The 19,026-nt window shown below is 44.2% G+C and overlaps 1 protein-coding gene and 1 long non-coding RNA gene across 2 annotated transcripts in view; one reads left to right on the top strand and one right to left on the bottom strand.

Moving 5' to 3' along the window:
* LOC142829582 (uncharacterized) overlaps positions 1-19,026 on the bottom strand; it is a 43,463-nt gene that overhangs the window by 2,429 nt on the left and 22,008 nt on the right. Inside the window, exon 2 of the long non-coding RNA XR_012904129.2 lies at positions 12,086-12,132. This is a non-coding gene — a long non-coding RNA (uncharacterized LOC142829582). The remainder of the gene's footprint in view (positions 1-12,085; positions 12,133-19,026) is intronic.
* The window catches only part of LOC102460821 (alpha-1,3-mannosyl-glycoprotein 4-beta-N-acetylglucosaminyltransferase B), a 93,174-nt gene that overhangs the window by 59,054 nt on the left and 15,094 nt on the right, over positions 1-19,026 (top strand). The window lies entirely within an intron of this gene.

The following is a 19,026-nucleotide window of genomic DNA, read 5'->3' as shown; positions in this document are numbered from 1 at the left end:
TCTGGTGACAGAGTGTTGTGGCCCCCAAGCATCCTCCCTCACCAGTGTTCCAGGGTCAGGGGAATTGGGCCTACACAGCCTCCTCCCTCGACAGTGTGCTGGGGAGGCTGGGGCCATGCAACCTCCTCCCTCCCCAGTGCTCTGGGGCTGGAGAAGCTTGGGCACATGCAACCCCCCCTCCCCTCTCTTTGGGTATGTCTACACTGCTAGGGTGGCTAATGTAGGCATTCAAAATTGCAAATGAATCCCGGGCTTCATTTGCATCTTGCCTGGCGCCGCCATTTTTAAATCCCCCTTAGTGCGGACTCCGTGCCCGCGGCTACACGCGGCACGGAGTAAGTAGTTCGAATTAGGCTCTCTAATTCGAACTACCGGTACACCTCATTCCATGAGGAGTAATGGTAGTTCGACTTAGAGAGCCTAATTCGAACTACCTACTCCGTGCCGCGTGTAGCCGCGGGCACGGAGTCCGCACTAAGGGGGATTTAAAAATGGCGGCGCCAGGCAAGATGTAATTGAAGCCTGGGATATTTAAATCCTGGGCTTCATTTGCAATTTTGAATGCCTACATTAGCCACCCTAGTTCGAACTAGGGTGGCAGTGTAGACATACCTTTCCTCTCTCTGTGGTGAGGGAATACGCATGCTCAGCATGCTGCCCCCCTCCTCTCTGCTCTGTGGTGGGAGTCAGGACCTCAGCAGAGGGGGCAACTCCCTCAGCCATCACTGCACCGGCCGCCCATGGTAAAGGCAACGCTTGCTGCTTAATTTATGTTATGGCAACAAAGCAATTAAAATGGCAAAAACAAAGATTAAAAGTAAACAAAGTATTGAATAGTCCCTTTTAAGAAATTTAAGAAATTTAGAGAGGAAAAATAAGAATTTAGGATCTAGTTCTACAGAGAGTTTGTGTTGGCTGACTTCTGTATTTACATGGAGCTTCCCTGATTTTACTGGGGCTTTTTAAGGATTCAGGAGTTTGCCTGTATATTCAGTTGCAGAATTATAGCCTTATGTAGCATATTATATTGAGACTTCTCATTTAATTTCATTAGTATTATCAGACTGCTACGTCACTTAAGGTAAATATATGAATTACTGATGAACTCCTTAGATTATGAAAACTAGTTTTAAAATCTGATTTGTTTAAAACAGCTCATGCTGTTTAACTTTTATACTTCCCTCTGTTTAGGCAGTGGAACTAGAATGGTTTGTTTCTGGTGTATTTCACAGTCTAGTCTCATGAGTTAGGAAAAGGCTGTAATATACTGACAGACTGAAGAACAACCTCCACTCATTGACATTTCTGCGTTCCATTGGGCATGTAAAAGGATAACCAGCATGCTTACCTGCAGTGGGTCCAGCCAAGCCAGAGCAGCCCCTGACACGGGACCCCAGCTGCTCTGCACCAACCTCCTTGGTTAACCAGTTAAACAATTCAAATTATATCATTTAACTGGTTAACTTTTTTAATGGGTATTTTTCATCCCTACTTTCTACAACTGTAAAACTTTCCATGAGTGATGTACCTAAATACTTGTTCACTAGTAGTTAAAGTAATTCCTCATTTAACACAATAGATATGTTTCAGAAAATGAACATGCTAAGTGAAAACATGTTATGTGGGGTCAATTATCCCATTGAAAATAATGGAAAAGGTGGGGGTTGCATTTCAAGCGCACATGCGCTCGCAGCTCCAGCCTGCACTTGTTAGCAGCTGGGACTGGGACATAAGGTGGGGGAGAAAGCGGACTGGGTTATAGCAGGGAGGGTAGATGTTTGGCTCTGGAGAAGGGAAGGGAAGGATAGGGGATGGAGCTTGCAGCCGGTGGCTGGGTTTCCCCAGCTGGCCAGTCGCTGGCAGCTGTGCGGGACTTCCCCGGCCTCCTTGCAAAGCGGCAGAGGTTTGCCTCTCGCCGCACCATTCCCCAGCGACCCCCTCTGGCCAGATGCCCCGCTCCTTCTCCTCCACCCCCCGCTTGCAGGTGGGTTTCCCCAGCTGGCTGGTCGCCGGCAGCTGCGTGGAGATTTCCCCTGCCTCCAGAGATTCACCACACCATCCCACAGCGACCCCCTCTGGTCGGATGCTTCGCTCCCTCTCCTCCGCCCCCCTTTTACAGCCGGCGGCTGGGTTTCCCCAGCTGGCCAGTTGCCGGCAGCTGTGCAGGGCTTCCCCTGCCTCCCTGCAAAGTGGCAGAGGTTCGCCGCTCGCTGAGCCATTCCCCGGTGACCCCCTCTGGCTGGATGCCTCGTGTCCGGTGAGGAGGGGTCGCCGGGGAATGGCGCGGCGAGTGGCGAACCTCCGCCGCTTTGAAAGGAGGCAGGGGAAACCCCACGCAGCTGCCGGCAACTGGCCAGCTGGGGAAACCCAGTCACCGGATGTAAACGGGGAGTGGAGGAGAGGGAGTGAAGCATCCGACCAGAGGGGGTCGCTGGGGAAGCCCCATGCAGGTGCTGGTGACCGGCCGGCTGGTAGGGGAAATCATGTTATTGTGGGGACAGGTCGTGTTGTTCGAAAAATGTTCCCTAAAAAAAAAATCGTGCTATCATGAAAATGTGTTAAGCGGGCACGTGTTAAGCGAGGAATTACTATATTTACAGACCAAAATCTGGGTCAGTGCTGATTATATACTTAACTGTACTGTGTAACTATTTAAGCAAAACTTTTAATTTTAGATTATTCAATCATAGAATCATAGAATACATAACTGGATGGAACCTCGAGAGTTCATCACAACTAGTCCCCTGCACTCATGGCAGGACCAAGCACCATCTAGACCATCCCTAACACGTGTTTTTCTAACTGGCTCTTAAAAAATCTCCAGTGATGTAGATTCAATCACCACCTCCCTAGAAAATTTATTCCAATGCTTTATCATCTTGACAGGAACTTTTTTCCTAATGTCCAACCTAAACCTCCTTTGCTGCAATTTAAGACTATTGATTTTTGTCCTATCATCAGAGGTTAAGGAGAATACATTTTCTCTCTTCTAGTTGCAACAACCCTTTAGGTACATAAAAGCTGCTATCATGTCCCCTCTCAGTCTTCTCTTTTCCAGACTAAGCAAATCCAGTTCTTTCAATCTTTCCTTCATAGGCCATGTTTTCTAGACCTTAAATCGTAGTTGCTCTTCTCTGGATCTTCTCCAGTTCATCCACATCTTTCCTGAAATGTGGCACCCAGAACTAGATACAATACTCTAGTTGAGGCATAATCAGCACAGTAGAGGGGAAGAATTATTTCTCATGTCTTGCTCACAACTCAACTGTTGATGCATCTGAAAATGATGTTTGCTTTTTTTTTTTTGCAACAGTGTCACACTGTTGATTCATATTTAACTTGTCCTCTATAATGACTCCTAGATCTCTTTGAGTAGTACTCCTTTTTAGACAGTCATTTCCCATGTTGAATGAAGTTGTTCCTTCCTAAGTAGTGTATTTTGCTTTTGTCCTTATAGCTTTAATAAAAAATAATGTGTTTGCAAATAATGCAAGAAAGTGTTTAGCCCAAAACAAATCTACCTGTTTTAACTGAAACAGAAACAAACAATTCCAGGTTATATAGGAGAAGGTGACATTACAAGAGTTCCATGTGTTTCCAAAAGTATTTTAACTGTGTGATTATCTTTAAAATAATCTATTTTTACAGTTCATTTTCACGTGTTTAAATGGTGCTTGAGCATTCTCTTAACTCCCACACTAATACAGGTCGTGGAGTCTTTTGTTATCAGACATGGGATTCTGAGGTCTTAGCCTCTTAAGCTCTCGTGAAATGGACCACTGACTATACTACAAGGGGCAACATGAGGTTTCCCTCTCACCTAGTTTGTAGAGTGCAGATGGTTTTACTTGAGGGTAGGATAGGGATAGTTCTCACATCATGTTCTTTTTAAGTGTACACTTGAACCTCTTTAATCAGGCAAACCTGGGAAACAGGGTTTGTGGGATTAAAGATTTTGCCAGGCCAGGGAGGGCATGAGGGACATGGAAGTGAGGCACTTATCTGTCATTCTGCATCCCCTGCTGCTTCCAGGCACCATTCCCTGCTGCTATGGGAGTGGTGGGAAAAAGCCTCTGGCAGAGCATGTCACTGCACTGCTGTTCCCCCACCTGGAGGTGGCAGGGAGGGAAGTAGCAGCATACATTGCTGCTTCCTCCTTTCATTACCAAGATTCATGCCATGGTTGTTCCCAAAGTAGGGACACCCAGAATACAGAAGTTACAGTGTACTACTTTTGTTGATAGGTGTGGAAAATGATTCTATGTGACAAAGATATGGGATGTATAAATAAGTGAATGAAGAGTTGAGCAAGTGGGCTTAAACAAACTCATGTTCTAGTAATGAAGGGAAAATAAGCTTTGGAGATGGCAGAAGATAGTTTGGCTTAAGCTCCAGCAGTACAAAGAGGCTGCTAATAGTGTTGCGCATGGTGCTTCACACTCCACTTAAGCCCAAAAGGAACCAGGATCTCACTCAGTAAACCTGAGTTGACAATCCTGAGGCAGCTCTAATTTATCCAGGGGCTGAAGTCAGCCAGGCTGACAGCCATTATGGGCCCTGGGGCAAGATAGGGGGCCGGCTCTTAACTCCGCCCAGACTACAATGCACCCCCCCTCCCCTTTCCGCACTCAGAGCCACATGGAGAGCCTGCTACGGTGCTGTGGGGCTAATTCAAAAGGGCCCAGGGCTCCCATCACCACCTCTAAAGGAGCTTTGGTACCCTTTGAATCTTCAGGCCTCTGGGCAGTTGCCCCCTTTACCAGTGGTGGGCCTGACTGAAGTGGCCTCAATCTGACTCTGGTGCACCAACAATGGGTAATTGAAAGATATGTCATGTCACCACTTCCTCTTCCTCCGTATTCTTCAAATGCACTGAGCTCAGCAACTAAGAACTGAGCCCTTAATTTTTATTTTTAAAAATTGATTAGGTAGCCTTTAAGCTTGTAAAACGTACATAAAACCAGGAATATAAAACAGCACATGTGTCAGCTGCTGCGTTTGTTTCAATTAGGCTAAAGCAGAATGACATCAAAAAGTTTCTAGTGAGTTTCACATCTGCTATTCAGAATTCTGTGGGTAGCAGTGAAACTGTCAAGTCAAGTCCATTGCATGCTGCTGCTACAAGAAGAATGAGTTGCATCAGCGGTAGCTATTTACAAGAACGTCAAAAACAGGAACTGAAGGAGAGATAAATAGGACAGGCAGCCCTCCCTCCGTCTCCCGCCAACAGGTAATAAGCTGACATGAAAGATGGAGCATTCAATCAGGGGTCAGGGAAAGACCCTGAAAGTAACTCCAACAACTTGCTTCTCCAAGCAACTGGAATTTCTCACTAGGATGTTGCCGCAGCCTATTCACCTCCATTTGATATGTTTAACCATCTGGCCAATAGACATTAAGTACATTTTTCCGTCCCTGGCAGTATGTCTAGGAGCCTTTGTAGAAACAACCATATCTTTTCACTAAATGTTGGAAAAATATAGTTGGCAGTTGAGTGGAATATCAACTATTTGCTTCCTCGCCATCACTGCCTCTCTAGTGGGGAAACCGGTGCTGGTGTTGGGGGGGGGGCAGATAAGGGATGCTGCTGCAAAGCAGCTTCTGCCCATGGCGGGCTGAGTCTCGCCATGGGCAGAGGCTGGTCCGGCAGTAGCCACTGTTCACAGGGGTCCCAGTTGGGAGCTAAACCCCTCCCACAGACAGGGGCTGCTTCTGCCAAGCAGCCCCTGTTTATGGTAGCCCAGGTTGGCCCACGTAGGGGCTGCTCCTGGATGCCACGAACAGGGGCTGGTGCTGGAGCAGCCTTTGTTCGCGGTGGCCAGGGCTGGCTGCCATGAACAGGGGCTGCTGGACTCAGTGCTAGGTAGGACCAAGCAGTCCCAGCTCGTGCTGGTCCAGGATGCAGCGTGGTTTGCTCCCAGAGCCAGCATGAGCTGGGACTGCTCAGTCCCAGTTAGAACCAGCTCCTGGAGCAACCGCACTGCGGCTCTGCAGAGCAACCCTTATCGACTAATTGTATAGTCAATACAAATTGTGATTATGTTGATACAAATTGTGTAGTCGATAGAAATTATCGGCTATGTGATTGGTCTGATAACTGCAATTTAACATCCATCAGATCCATGAGCACTTGAGGAACATCATCAGACCTGCCTTTAAAAGTAAATGCAAAGGTTCATATCTTCTGGAAGTTCAGCTCCTTAGAGGATATGATTAGTTCTCCAAATTCCCACCCAAAAGTGGAAGACTAACGTGCATGTGAATCTTCAAGACAAATAGAGATGGGAAGGGAGCATCCTGTTCTGAACTTTGCTCTTACCTTTATAACTTTATAAAGAGAGGACACAAAGCCTATCTCATCACAGATAATATGCCCTCAGTGCAAGGATTAGCAATAAGTAAACTTACTGGAATGGAAGGAGACTATTGGTAGCTGACATTTTTAAAACAATAAAAACTACTCAGGTAAACTAGGATATCTAATCAAAATGATATTTAAATGTCACAGAGGCCTATACAAATTAAGGTTACATTCATAATACGATTGAAATAAATGTTTTGATTGTTTCCCACTTTCTTCCCCATATTCTGAGAGTTGCAAGGATCTTGACTGGACTTCAATACAAGTGAGAGTAGCCTCAGCATTCCCATAAAGCATTGGTTCTCAGCTGGGGGTCTAAAGCTCCTTGGAGGCCCTGAGTCCCGGTGCCTTCTCATAAGGCTGTTGGGAGCTTCAGAGCTGAACTTCCAAGTCCCAGTGCCCCCTTGCAGAGCTAAAACACATCCTACTAACTACCCCCCTGCTTTTACCCTGAGACTTTTTCAGCTGATCCCGTCCCTTTGATAATTTTGGTTGTGCTCCTGCCCCCACAACCTAGACAGACTGGATGTCCTGCTAAGGTGCATCAGGTGATGGCGGGGGAGGTATTCTCTCAGCGCACCCTGGCATGTGGAGCTGTCCCATGTCCTACCGGGTCTTGCCACCCCAAACAGAAGTCAAACTATGCCTATGCCCACCCCCAATTGGTGGCCAGAGCTCAAATCCTCCCCAGCCCTGGAGTTCTTATAGTATGTTGGGGGGTGGAAGAGAGGGGAGAGCTCTGAATGAAAAAGCTTGAGAACCCCTACTATGGTGTTCTATGCTATAACTTTGTATATAGTACTCTGAGACCCCATGGCTACTGAGGATTCTTCTGTCATTGGTATATCTTCATCTATTGCTGTAAAGTGGTTAAGTCCCTTTTGTATTGCTGCAGTGGCACAAAAGGCAACTTACTAACGACCAATGTTCTGGGGTAGTATTTTGTAGTTATTGTGGTTATGATAAAATGTGGTACAGCTACACATTAATTGTACCAGCTGTGACAATAGCATATCACAAGTATCTCTCTTTTTGTGTGAAAAATTTATCATCCTGTTCTAAAGAAGCAGCTGCCAATGCACTGATTTGCATTCACTTTTTTTTTTACTGAACATCTGCTCTAGACACAAATATAAAAACACTTTACTCTATTTATATGGCCTTTGCTATCTTTGAGAATCTAATTAGTACTTCAGTAAGAACTATAAATCTCATCTGAGATTTTGCATTTCAGCTAGTTAGATGCAGCTTTTCAATCCCTTTTCACTATAAGTAGTACTGATAGAATTTACATAACACCTTAGAATGCTCAAAACTCTTTACAAAGTTGGTTACATATTATCATGCCCATTTTAAAGGTAAGGAAACTGGGATACAGGGAGGTTAAGTGACTTACTAGGGCTGCACAGTGACTTAGGGATGATGAGCTAAGAGTAGAACCCAAGGCTTCTGCCTGTAGTTCTATGCTCTATTCTATTTAGGTCATGATACCTCCTTATATTTATAATTATGGCCTATTATATTTACTGTATCAAATTGCACCAGTATTTACATCCAGAACACAAATCACTTTTAGGAGAATATTCTTCTGTTTGAGAAAACACATGGATGGAACAAGACATGCCAGAAATTCTTACTGAAAGGCAGTTACTTGCATTCTTCAGTATATCACTTAGTTGTCAGATGCTGTACCTATTCATGGGCAGTCAGTAAAGGCAGGGTTGGGGGAGGCAAGCCCCTAGCCCCACTCCTAGCCCTACCCCTTCTGTCAAGGCCCCGCCCCCACAGGAAGGAGGGATGGCAGCCAGGTGAGCACACACACACACCAGCCTCCTCTGCCCAGAGCCTAGGAAAGGCAGAAGGCATGTAGCTCCAGCCTCCCTGCCCCTGGAGCATGGGGAGGGCAGGTGATGCGCAGCTCCATTGTCTTGGGCCTAGAGCACTGGGGAAGGAGGAGGGTGCACAGCTCCTCCCTTCTCAGCATGGGGAGGGAGAAAGGTGGGCAGCTCCAGCCTGCCCAGCCTAGAGCACAGGGAAGGTGGGTGCTTGGGGCAGCAACACTCCACTCCTCAGAATACCTACAGCAGGCATTCTGGAGGCAGAGTGTGAAGGTTTGGGAAGGCAAAGACTTCACCCACCTAGCATAATGGCTGACCATGCCTAAATTAGAACAGTAACATTTCCAGCCAGTGCTTGGGAGTTTCACTTCATTCTCAGGACGCTCCAACATAATGTTGTTGTAACAATTACCTTTATCAAACACAATGGAGAGAGCCAGGAGTAGAAAAGTGACCATGATCTACAACAATTAGGCCAACAAAGATTATGGTTAGAGCAGTTTAGTAATAGTGAAATGATGAGTTCAAAAACTGAACGAAATTTTGTCAGAGAGAACTTGCAATAAAATACAGTGACATTTGTTCTAGGGTTACATTTCTCCACACTTTAGACAGAAATATGGATAGGAACGTGGCTTTTAGTTGATTTCTCCTATTTGTTATTTCTTAGACTAAAAAATAAAACAAAACCTAATAACATTCAAATGTTCAGAAACCTTGAGAAATCATCAGGTTGTCCCCTGCCCTCACTGCAGAACCAAGCACTGACTAGATCATCCCTAAGAGACGTCTGTCTAACCTGCTCTTTAATAGCTACATTGATGGAAATTCCACAACCTCTCTAAGCAATTTATTCCAGTACTTAACCACCCTTGCTGATTTGCTTAATCATGTGACAGGAAGTTTTTCCTAGGCAAGGGAACCATCTTTAAACAGATCCTCTAAAGTTTGAACCCTTGGATTTCATATTTGAGGTCTGTTTAAAGCTGCACCTTGCTCCAGACGCAGTTGTTAAATGCAACAGAGTTTGAGGTGTTTGCAGTTTTGCCTTTGGGACAGGGAGTTTGTTATAAAATGAGGGAAGCAGGCAATTAAGAATAACATAAAACTGGTCATTCACGTAATTGAAGGATTGTTAGATCATCATAAAAACATTGCCAATTACTTAAAATATAAGGGTAAAAAGGAGTAGCAATGCGTGTTGTGCTGCTGGGTTTTGAATTTGGACCAGTACCGTTAAACTTATAAATGTTCTTGAAAAAGGGATAAATATGAGGTGGCAAAATTTGCAGATACTACAAGACTACTCAAAATAGTTAGGTCCAAAGCTTATTAGGCAGGGATGGTGTCCCTAACTTCTGTTTGCCAGAAGCTGGGAATGGGCAAAAGGGAATGGATCATTTGATGAATGCCTATTCAGTTCATTCCTTCTGAAGCACCTGGGATTGGCCACTACTGGAAGACAGGATACTGGGATAGATGGACCATCGGTCTGATTCAGTATGGCCATTCTGATCTTATATAGAGCTGAAATGTATCTGCACCCGTCTGTAACCCACTGTCTCCCACTCCACTTCTAAAGCGGAGATAGAGCCCAGGAGTTCTGACAGTCTCTCTCACTCTCTCTCTCTCTCTCTCTCTCTGCAGTTAGTAAAAAAGTAAGAATATATATTAAAATTGTAATACTAACCAGTGTCCCCTAAGTGACTTGCCACAAGATGTCAGAGCTGAGTGGATCTAATATTTATTTAAATTTTATTACTTTTATATAGGAATTAGATACAGTGTTCCTATCAGTTAATTGCTAAGTTATCTGCCAAAAAATTAGGGTTCTATTCACTTTTCCCATATGTATGTAGGGGGAGAGTGAATAGAATCGGTCCCCACTCCCAATTTGCAGTTTGATTTGTACTGAGCATGCTCAGTAACACTGCTGAAGCTGCAGACCTCAGTCTGCCTGCCCCATGCTCTCACGTTCCCTCCCCCCATCAATGCATGCATAGATCAGCCCCCCCACTACGAAAATCTGAAATTGTTCCCCTGCTAATGTCCAAATGAAACCTCACTTGCTGCACCGTAAGACCATTGCTTCTTGTCAAGAGGTCAAGGTGAATAATTTTTCTCCTTCCTCCTTGTAACACCCTTTTAAATACTTGAAAGTTGCTATAATTTCCCCTTTTCAGACTTCTCTTTTCTAAACCAGTGTTTCCCAATTTTATCTGGCCGCGGAACTCTTCTGAACTCGAAAGAATTTTGTGGAGCCCCTGACTGACTGCGCGCACAGCACTGAGTATTGACATCATTGTCCCCGCTCTCTGACTAAGCTGGCATTACACAGGGACACTTATCGTGGCAAACACAAATGAAAATTGTTTTCAATAAAATTCATAAACGAATGAAAATTCCATTCCATTACAAGAATTCAGGTTGTAATGGAATTGTCTCGCTGAACCCTTATTTTCACGTCACGGAACCCAGGGTTCCACGGAACACCATTTCGGAAACACTGGTCTACACTAAACAAACCCAATTCTTCTTCTTCAAGGAGTGTCCCCATGGGTGCTCTACCTTAAGTGCTTCAGAGGCTCTGAGCCCCTCAATTGGAGATTTGTGCCAGCAGTGTCCCATGACTGGCAGCACGCGTGAGGAGTCAGTGTGTGTTCTAAGGAGGCTATTGTTCATGGGCAGCTGGCCATCCCCTCTTAGTTCCTTCTCAGCCGCCAGCGTCTGTGGTCGCTGATCAGCAGTCTCCCTTTACCTTATTTATTACCTATTTACTTACCTATACTTTACCTCAGAAACCCTTCCTATTTGACTCCTCTTATTAGTCATCCAAAAAAACCCACCGCTGGACAAGCGCATGAAGCCGCATACTTACCCTGCGCTTAAAAAGCGTTTAAGCTGCAGGCTATCCTTCTCAATTTCTGATAGGCACGTGGAGTGTGTTTACTGTCTGGGTGAACAGTACTCCTCAAAACATTGCACACACTGTCAGAAACTTACAAACCGATCCAGGAGATTCAGATAGCTACAACTCATAGTGCTATGGATTGAGAAAAAGTCTCGGTCACCTTCCGACCTTGAGCAATCTACTCCTCCCAGACACATATCACCTGGGACTGAGTCGGAGGCAGTGGCTTATACACAGTCGAGCCTAAAGGACTGGGAAAACAACAAGACTAAGAAAAGGTCCTATACTTCCTCAGGGACTCCCCACAAAAATGCCACAACCTCAATCTGATAAGCAGCATGCAAGCGGGACCGGCAAGGAAAAAAGCCGGAATCTGAGACATTCACAACATACCTCAGAGAAGACACCACCAAAGGCAAAATGGACCCCGCCAAGAATATATGGCACATGTCAGCCACAATCCCCCCAACATCAAAACAAGTGGACAGAAAGTACAATGCTGCTCCCAAAGGGGCAGAATTTCTATCTTCCCACCCGGCACTAAATTCCCTTGTAGTAGAAGCCATGAACAAGCTACACAAATAACTCCATATGATAAGGATTAGAAGAGGCTGGACGCAATGGGGGAAAAGGCATATTCATCAGCAAGCCTGCAAATAAGAATTGCTGACTATACTGCATTATTAGCAAAATACACACATCAGATCTTTGACCAATTAACACCTTTTATTGACTCACTCCCAGACAATAAAAGAGAAGAGTTAAAGCAAATACCGAAAAGGGCATATTAATATCCCGTACAGCCCTACGGGCAGCGCTTGACTCAGCAGACACAGCAGCCAGATCTCTTGCTTAGTCATGGTAATGAGACAAGCTTTCTGGCTTCAACTTTTGGGTTTTCCAGTCCACCGTAGAGGACCTCCCATTTGAAGGTATGAAGCTCTTTGCAGAGTCCACAAACACCTTTCTACATACCTTGAAGGACTCAAGGGCCACTCTCAGGACTTTAGGCATTTGGGTACCTATTACAAAGAGAAAGCAAAACAGATCATTCCACCAAATATATAGACATACACCATTTAATCAACAACAATGACAATATGACAATATATGCTGACTAAGGCAAAACAGACGGAGACAGCCCTCAGACCAATCCTCTTCTCAACACCATCAACATCCAGGCAACAGTTTTGAAGTCCTGGTCAACAGTCTGACAACCCCAAAATTTCCGAGGCAGCAATCCACATCATTCACAGTATTTGGCAACAGACTAACCAACTTTTATCCAGCCTTGTTGACCATTACCACCGACAAGTGGGTGTTGGAAATTGTGAAAACAGGATACTGCATCCCATTCATAGCCATTTCCCCACCCCACCTCTTCCCCGTCCCTTTTCAGGGACCCCTCTCACAAGATATTATGTCTACATGAGGCAGAACATTTCCTAAGCCTCGGCGCCATAGAAGAAGTACCAGAACAACACAGGGGCAAGCAGTTTTACTCTTACACTATTTTCTCACCACCAAAAAGTCGGGTGGCTGGAGACCAATATTAGACCTCCGCAAGCTCAACCGTTTTGTCAGATACCAATGATTCAAGATGGTCATTCTTACCACCATCATACCCGCCTTGGAAAAAAGAGCATGGTTGTCTACCCTCGACTTCCAGGATGCTTTCTTCCACATATCAATATATCCAGCACACAGGAGGTTCCTCTGTTTTATAATAAAAGTCAGACACTTCTAGTATAGAGTAGTACCGTTCGGACTGTCAACAGCCCCAAGAGTATTCTCAAAGATACTGGCAGTAGTGGCCGCACATTTGCACAAAAACAGGATTTCAATATTTCCATACTTAAACAATTATCTACTAACAACCCACACACAGCAGGACATACAGCACATGATCTCAATTATCGTTGACACTCTCGGGCTACAGATAAACACTGCAAGGTGCATTTTGACCCCAACTCAAACACTGGAGTTCATAGGAGCACATCTAGACTGCATAAAGGCCAGAGCCTACTTACCTCACTACAAATGGTCACTATCAAAGACCTGATAGCAACGGCACAGACCAGCCTGATCATAACAGCATGACTATGCCTACAAATACTGGGACATATGGCAGCGGCCACGTTCATAGTTCCCCATGCTCAGCTACATATGAGACCATTAGAGGCTTGGCTATGCACAGCCTACCAGCCATGAATCCACCCATTGAATAAGTGCCTCTTCATGCCAAGCAAGATAAAATATCTTCTCTAACATGGTGGACATTACATGACAACGTACACATGGGAGTGCCCTTCCAGTGCAGTCCACCGTCAATCACAATAACAACAGATGCCTAACAGAATAGTCCAGATCCTGACAGACAACGTCACCATGATGTACTACATCAACAGACAGGGAGGAGCATGTTCCTGCTAGTTATGCCAGGAGGCTATATACCTCTGGGAATAGTGCATCACATGGAACATACACCTAGTTGCAACTCACCTTCCAGGCAAAGACAACAAACTAGCAGACAGCCAAAGCAGACAATTCCCACAGAACCATGAGTGGGACATAAACTGATCAGTGCGCAACCATCTATTCAAGAAATGGGGATTTCCAACAGTGGACCTATTCACTACACACAGAAATGCTTGTTGCCATCTATACTGCTCCAGAGCGGGCATAGTCCCCCATTCCCTGGGGGACACTTTCAGCATACAATGGAAGGTTCACCTTGCAAATGCCTTTCCACCATTTCCCTTTATACAACAGGTGATACTCAAGATCAGACAAGACAGAGACAGAGTGATACTAATAACACCCAACTGGCCCAGACAGATATGGTATCCATACCTGTTATATATTCCCCATCCAGCCATCCACAAGCTAAACCTCCAGGCGTGGATGTTAATTGGTTAAGCAACATGGAAAGATCCTTCCTGGAAGCAGTACAGCTTATTCTCGAAAACTCCAGAATACCTACAACAAGAGAGACATATATCCAAAAAAGGAATAGGTTCACAGCCTGGTGTGCAACCCATGCCTATGAACCCATCCACGCAGGAATCTCACATATTTTGCAATACCTATATTAGTACTACACAATACAGGCTGTCCATGAGATCCATAAGGATATACCTTGCCTCCATCTCTGCTCTTCATGCCCCTATGCAAGGACACTCAATCTTCACTCATCCTTCCATCAAACGCTTTCTACTGGGCCTCCACAACATGTTCCCTCTACACAAGGACCCAATCCCTGCATGGGACTTGAACCTAGTGCTAAAAGCCATTGGGGTAAACCTTTCAAACCTCTCGCCACTTGCTCACTACTACACTTGTCAGTGAAGGTGGCCTTTCTTGTAGTAATACCTTTGCCAGATGAATGGGAGAAATAGCAGCCTTAATGGCAGACCCCATTAGAGTTAGTCAGATCCTGTGCTTAGCTCCATTTTGGAGGGCCCCCCTAGGATCCAGCCAAGAAAAAGAACATTCACTCTTCCTGCCTCCTCCCATTTTTTCTTCATCCATTTCCTATATTATAAGTAATAAGAAGTAAATGAAAATTAAGTGAGGTACAGGAAACCCCTAAGTTGCGACTGCCCAAGTTGCGACTCCCTGCACTTACAACTATTTTTTAAAATGTGGAAAGGGCTGAAACCCCTCGACTTATGTCTTTGGCCCACATTTACGATGGTGCACAGCACCTATCATCAATGAGGGTTCGAGTTACAATGCCTCCGACTAGCAACACTTCCCCAGGAACCAATCATGTCGCTAGTCAGGGGTCACCTATATCTTGATAATTTTTGTAGTCTGACTTTTTTTTCCACAGATCAGTTGAAAATTGCAGAGGTTCTCAGTGGACCATTTAATAATCTTTCTAAATATTGTTTGTACCATGAGATAACTATTGTTAAGTGCTTTGATAAAAGCATTTGATTTAAAAAAATAATAACCTTTCCTCAGTCCATCTGAATAGAGTTCTCGAAGCACAGTTTGAGAACTTCTGGTCTAGATGGAAGCTTGTATTTGCATTAAGCCAACATGAAAAAAGTGTACAAATAAAATGTATAGATGACACATGAATGGAAAAATAAAAGTTAACTTCCTCTGAAGAAACTTATTCAATTTGAAAAAAATATTCAGTAGCCTTCTTTCTGTACTTTTTCTTTACAAAATCGTCAATTAAGCCATTGTAATATTTTGTAAAGAGGCACTTTCAATTGTCAATATTGCTGAACTTGTCAAAATGTTCCTCCCTGCTGTCTTGCTCTCTCCACAGCCCCTTCTGCAGCGGGACGGCCCCCCCCCCCCCAAACGGCTGCCTCTTCCACGGGGCAGGGAGGTTGCTGGACCCAGTGCTGACTTCCCAGCCCTGGGGGGCCTTGTGCCAGGGCACAGTATGTTTTATTGTAAATCTGCCCCTGATTAGATCTCTTTATGCAGTACTACTTCCTAACAGTCACTTCCAACTTTGTATGTGTGAATCTGATTGTTCTTTACTGAGTGGAGTACTTTGCATTTGTTCTTAGTGAACTTTTTCCTGTTTACCTCAGACCATTTCTCTAGTTTGTTCAGATCATTTTGAATTATGACCCTATCCTCCAAAGCACTTGCAACTCCTCCCTGTTTGGTATCATCAGCAAACTTTATAAGCACACTATCTGTCAGCCGACGGTCAGGGCAGTGTGTGTGTGTATGTTTCCGAGAAAAGGTTTAACGTCCGTGCCTTTACTGCTAGGACCGGGGTCCCATTGCAGAGGGTGGCCAGCAGGCCAACAGATGCCCCGTTATATAGGAAGAGCTTATTACATCTTAGATTTCAGCTGCTAGAATTTCATAATTCCTTCGCAGCGGGCAGCCTTGGAGAAAGACTGAAAGATTCCCCAGTGGATCCTGTCACCTGGGAGTGACACAGATCCAAACGCCCAAGCTCTTCCTATAACTGTCCCTTTAGACCGGCTGAAGTTCTTTTAAATTGTGCTTGGTTCTGTTACAGCAACTGAAGGAGGCAGGTTAAAGCTTAAACAGTTACAGGTTTATTAAAGAAGCTTATAAATCATATGGTTGCAATGGCTATTGTTCTATTTCTTAACTATTAGCAAAATATAGGTCTTAAAAATGGTTACAAAGAAGATAAAGATAGAAAAATAGAAATAATGGTACCAAGTAACAGCTTACTCTTTCTATGTGTACACTTAAGACAGAGGACCACATCCAGGTACCATTTTTACCCCCTTCTGTGCCTCTTGACTCCAGCATGTCAGGCCAGGGCCGGTCCCTCAATTCCTAGGAAAGACGAAAATACGAGGTGGGCGTCCCCATAGAACCTCGGGAGGTCAAACACCTAACCCGACCAGCAGGTAGAGGGTAGAATGACACTCAAAGTGAGTGTGTGCTGGGCCCATCTTTTATAATCATGGGGTCACGTATTTCTCTTTCTTATTTGTAATGCCAATTGATGCTGGTCTGTCTGCTGTGAGACCAGTTCTTACAAGGGAGTTGTGAACTTAATTTACACTTGTAAGAGAGAATTGAGATGATTAAATTGGAAGTACAGGACATTGTTTTCTCAGTGGGAAATTCCTCTCAGGGACTGTGTGTGTGTTCGAATCAACATAGGTGCCAGCCGGTGGCAGTCTCACATATCCTGATCTCTCCTCATATCTATGTTTCAGCTTCTCAGGATCAGATGAGCCAGCATAGACTATGCTGATATTATTGCTCCTTCTCTGCCCTGTGCTTCAGAGAGGCAAATAAGATGGATGATATGGGGGTTAGTCTGTCTGGTTACACTATCTATGCCATTATTTACATTGTTGATGAAGATATTGAACAGAACCAGTCCCAAAACTGGTCCCAATGCGGAACCCCCATTGTTATGCCCTTCCAGCTTGACTGAACCATCGATAACGACTCTGTGAGAGTCGTTATCCAATCAGTTATGCACCCACCTTAAAGTAGCCCCATCATTGTTGCATTTCCCTAGCTTATTGATAAGAAAGTCATGCAAGATTGTATCAAATGATTTACTAAAATCTATACCACATCTCCCACTTCCCCTTCATCCACAAGACTTGTTAACCTGTCAGAGAAAGCTATCAGGTTGGTTTGACATGATTTGTTCTTTATAAATCCATGCTGGCTGTTACTTATCACCTTATCTTCCAGGTGTTTGCAGATGGATTCTTTAATTATTTGCTCCATCAGCTTTCCTGGCACAGAAGTTAAGCTGACTAGTCTCAATTTTCTGGGTTGTGTTTATTTATTTTTTTTATAGCTGGGCACTATATTTGCCCTTTTCCAGTCTTCTGGAATCTCACCTGACTTTCATGACTTTTCAAAGAGGATAGCTAATGACTCAGATACCTCCCCCATCAGCTCCTTGAGTATTCTAAGATGCATTTCATCAGACCCTGATGACTTGAAGACATCTAACTTTTCTGAGTAATTTTTAACTTTTGCTCTTTTCCTATTTTAACTTCTGAACCTACCTGATTTTCACTGGCTTTCACTATGTTAGACATCCAATCACCACCAACCTTGTTACACCAAATAAAAGCAAGCAGGATCTTATGAGGGGGATAAGGCAAAAAGCCACATTTATTGTAAAGATAATAATAAAAAAATAAAGACAAGATAGAAGCGAACAATGTTGTTTAACTACTTAACCCTTATACATATAAACATTCATTCATCCATTCATTCAGGTTCTGTGTATTTGTTGTAGTTACCAGCCTGGAAGTTGCTTGTGACAGAATACTGGCCAGGTACTCTGTACACAAGTGATGGTAGTGGGGAGCGAAGTCCTGATCAGATGCGCATCTGAAGCTCCTGGTAGGCTGGCAGCAGAACCTTGGACTCTGATTCCATAGTTTTTTAGTCCAGTTCTTATAGGAATTTTTTCCTATGCCAGTCTATGGAAATTGCTGCATCATGCTGATGTCTCCAGGGTGGCTGCCAGGTGCTCGTCAGTGATCTCATCGGGTGGACCTCCAGTACTTGGTTTTCTCCACTTGACACCTTTTGGTTGCACTGGCACCTGACGCCTTCTTCAGCCCTTTGTTGCTGTATTCTCAGGCTGGCACCTCTCAGAACCATTCATTCATTGTCCAAGCACTCTCTCATACATTCATACAGTATTTTGTATAATAATAAAAGTTGTAGTTACAAAAGTTTCTGGGTGGTATTGCTTAAAACATTCTCTGAGTGCTGAGTAAAGTTACAATGTTTTAAAGAGAACAGGCGTCAATTATGTAACAATGCCCTTAGTCAATTACAGGGCTTGGCTCCCATAGCAGAGTTAGTGCCTTGACAATGCATTGTTACAATGTATCTCTGCAATGTCAATTCCAAGCAGCCCCTTGCACAAGCTTGAGCATGCCCTGGGGCAGAGGGGAGGGCTGTTTCTGGCTACATAGGATTATCTTCTTAACAGTTCTAAGTTACATGACCTAATACATTATATTCTAAAGGGGCAATAATAATAATAAATCTAAACATTTAACAATCTTAACAAATAATAATAAGAAGAATTAATAATAAATCTAAACACTTTAAGTTGTGGGGAACAAATTATGGGGAGTCACTTCCATTTGGAGGAATCATTTTCAATACATTAATATGTTATCCCTACATACTTCTAGGTGAAAATTGACACGAAGTTGGTAAGCACCTCTGCCATTTTTCATTTTCCATTATTGTATTTCTCTCTTCATTGAGCAATGGGCCTACCCTGTTCTTGGTTTTCCTCTTGCTTCTAATCTATCTATACTGTTTTTAAAAGTTTTTCCTGTGGAACAACAGAGTGATGTCATCACATCACTCTGTATCCCACAGCCTCTCTCCCCTCAGTTGCCCTGCCTCCTCCCTGCTGCTAACCCAGCAAGGGGATAGGCAACCCATGACTTCCG

The sequence above is a fragment of the Pelodiscus sinensis genome, chromosome 4, assembly GCF_052426305.1.
Source record: "Pelodiscus sinensis isolate ZL-2025 chromosome 4, ASM5242630v1, whole genome shotgun sequence".
Lineage (NCBI taxonomy): Eukaryota > Metazoa > Chordata > Testudines > Trionychidae > Pelodiscus > Pelodiscus sinensis.
Note: the sequence above shows the minus strand (reverse complement) of the source record. Positions and strands in the feature narration are given on the sequence as shown.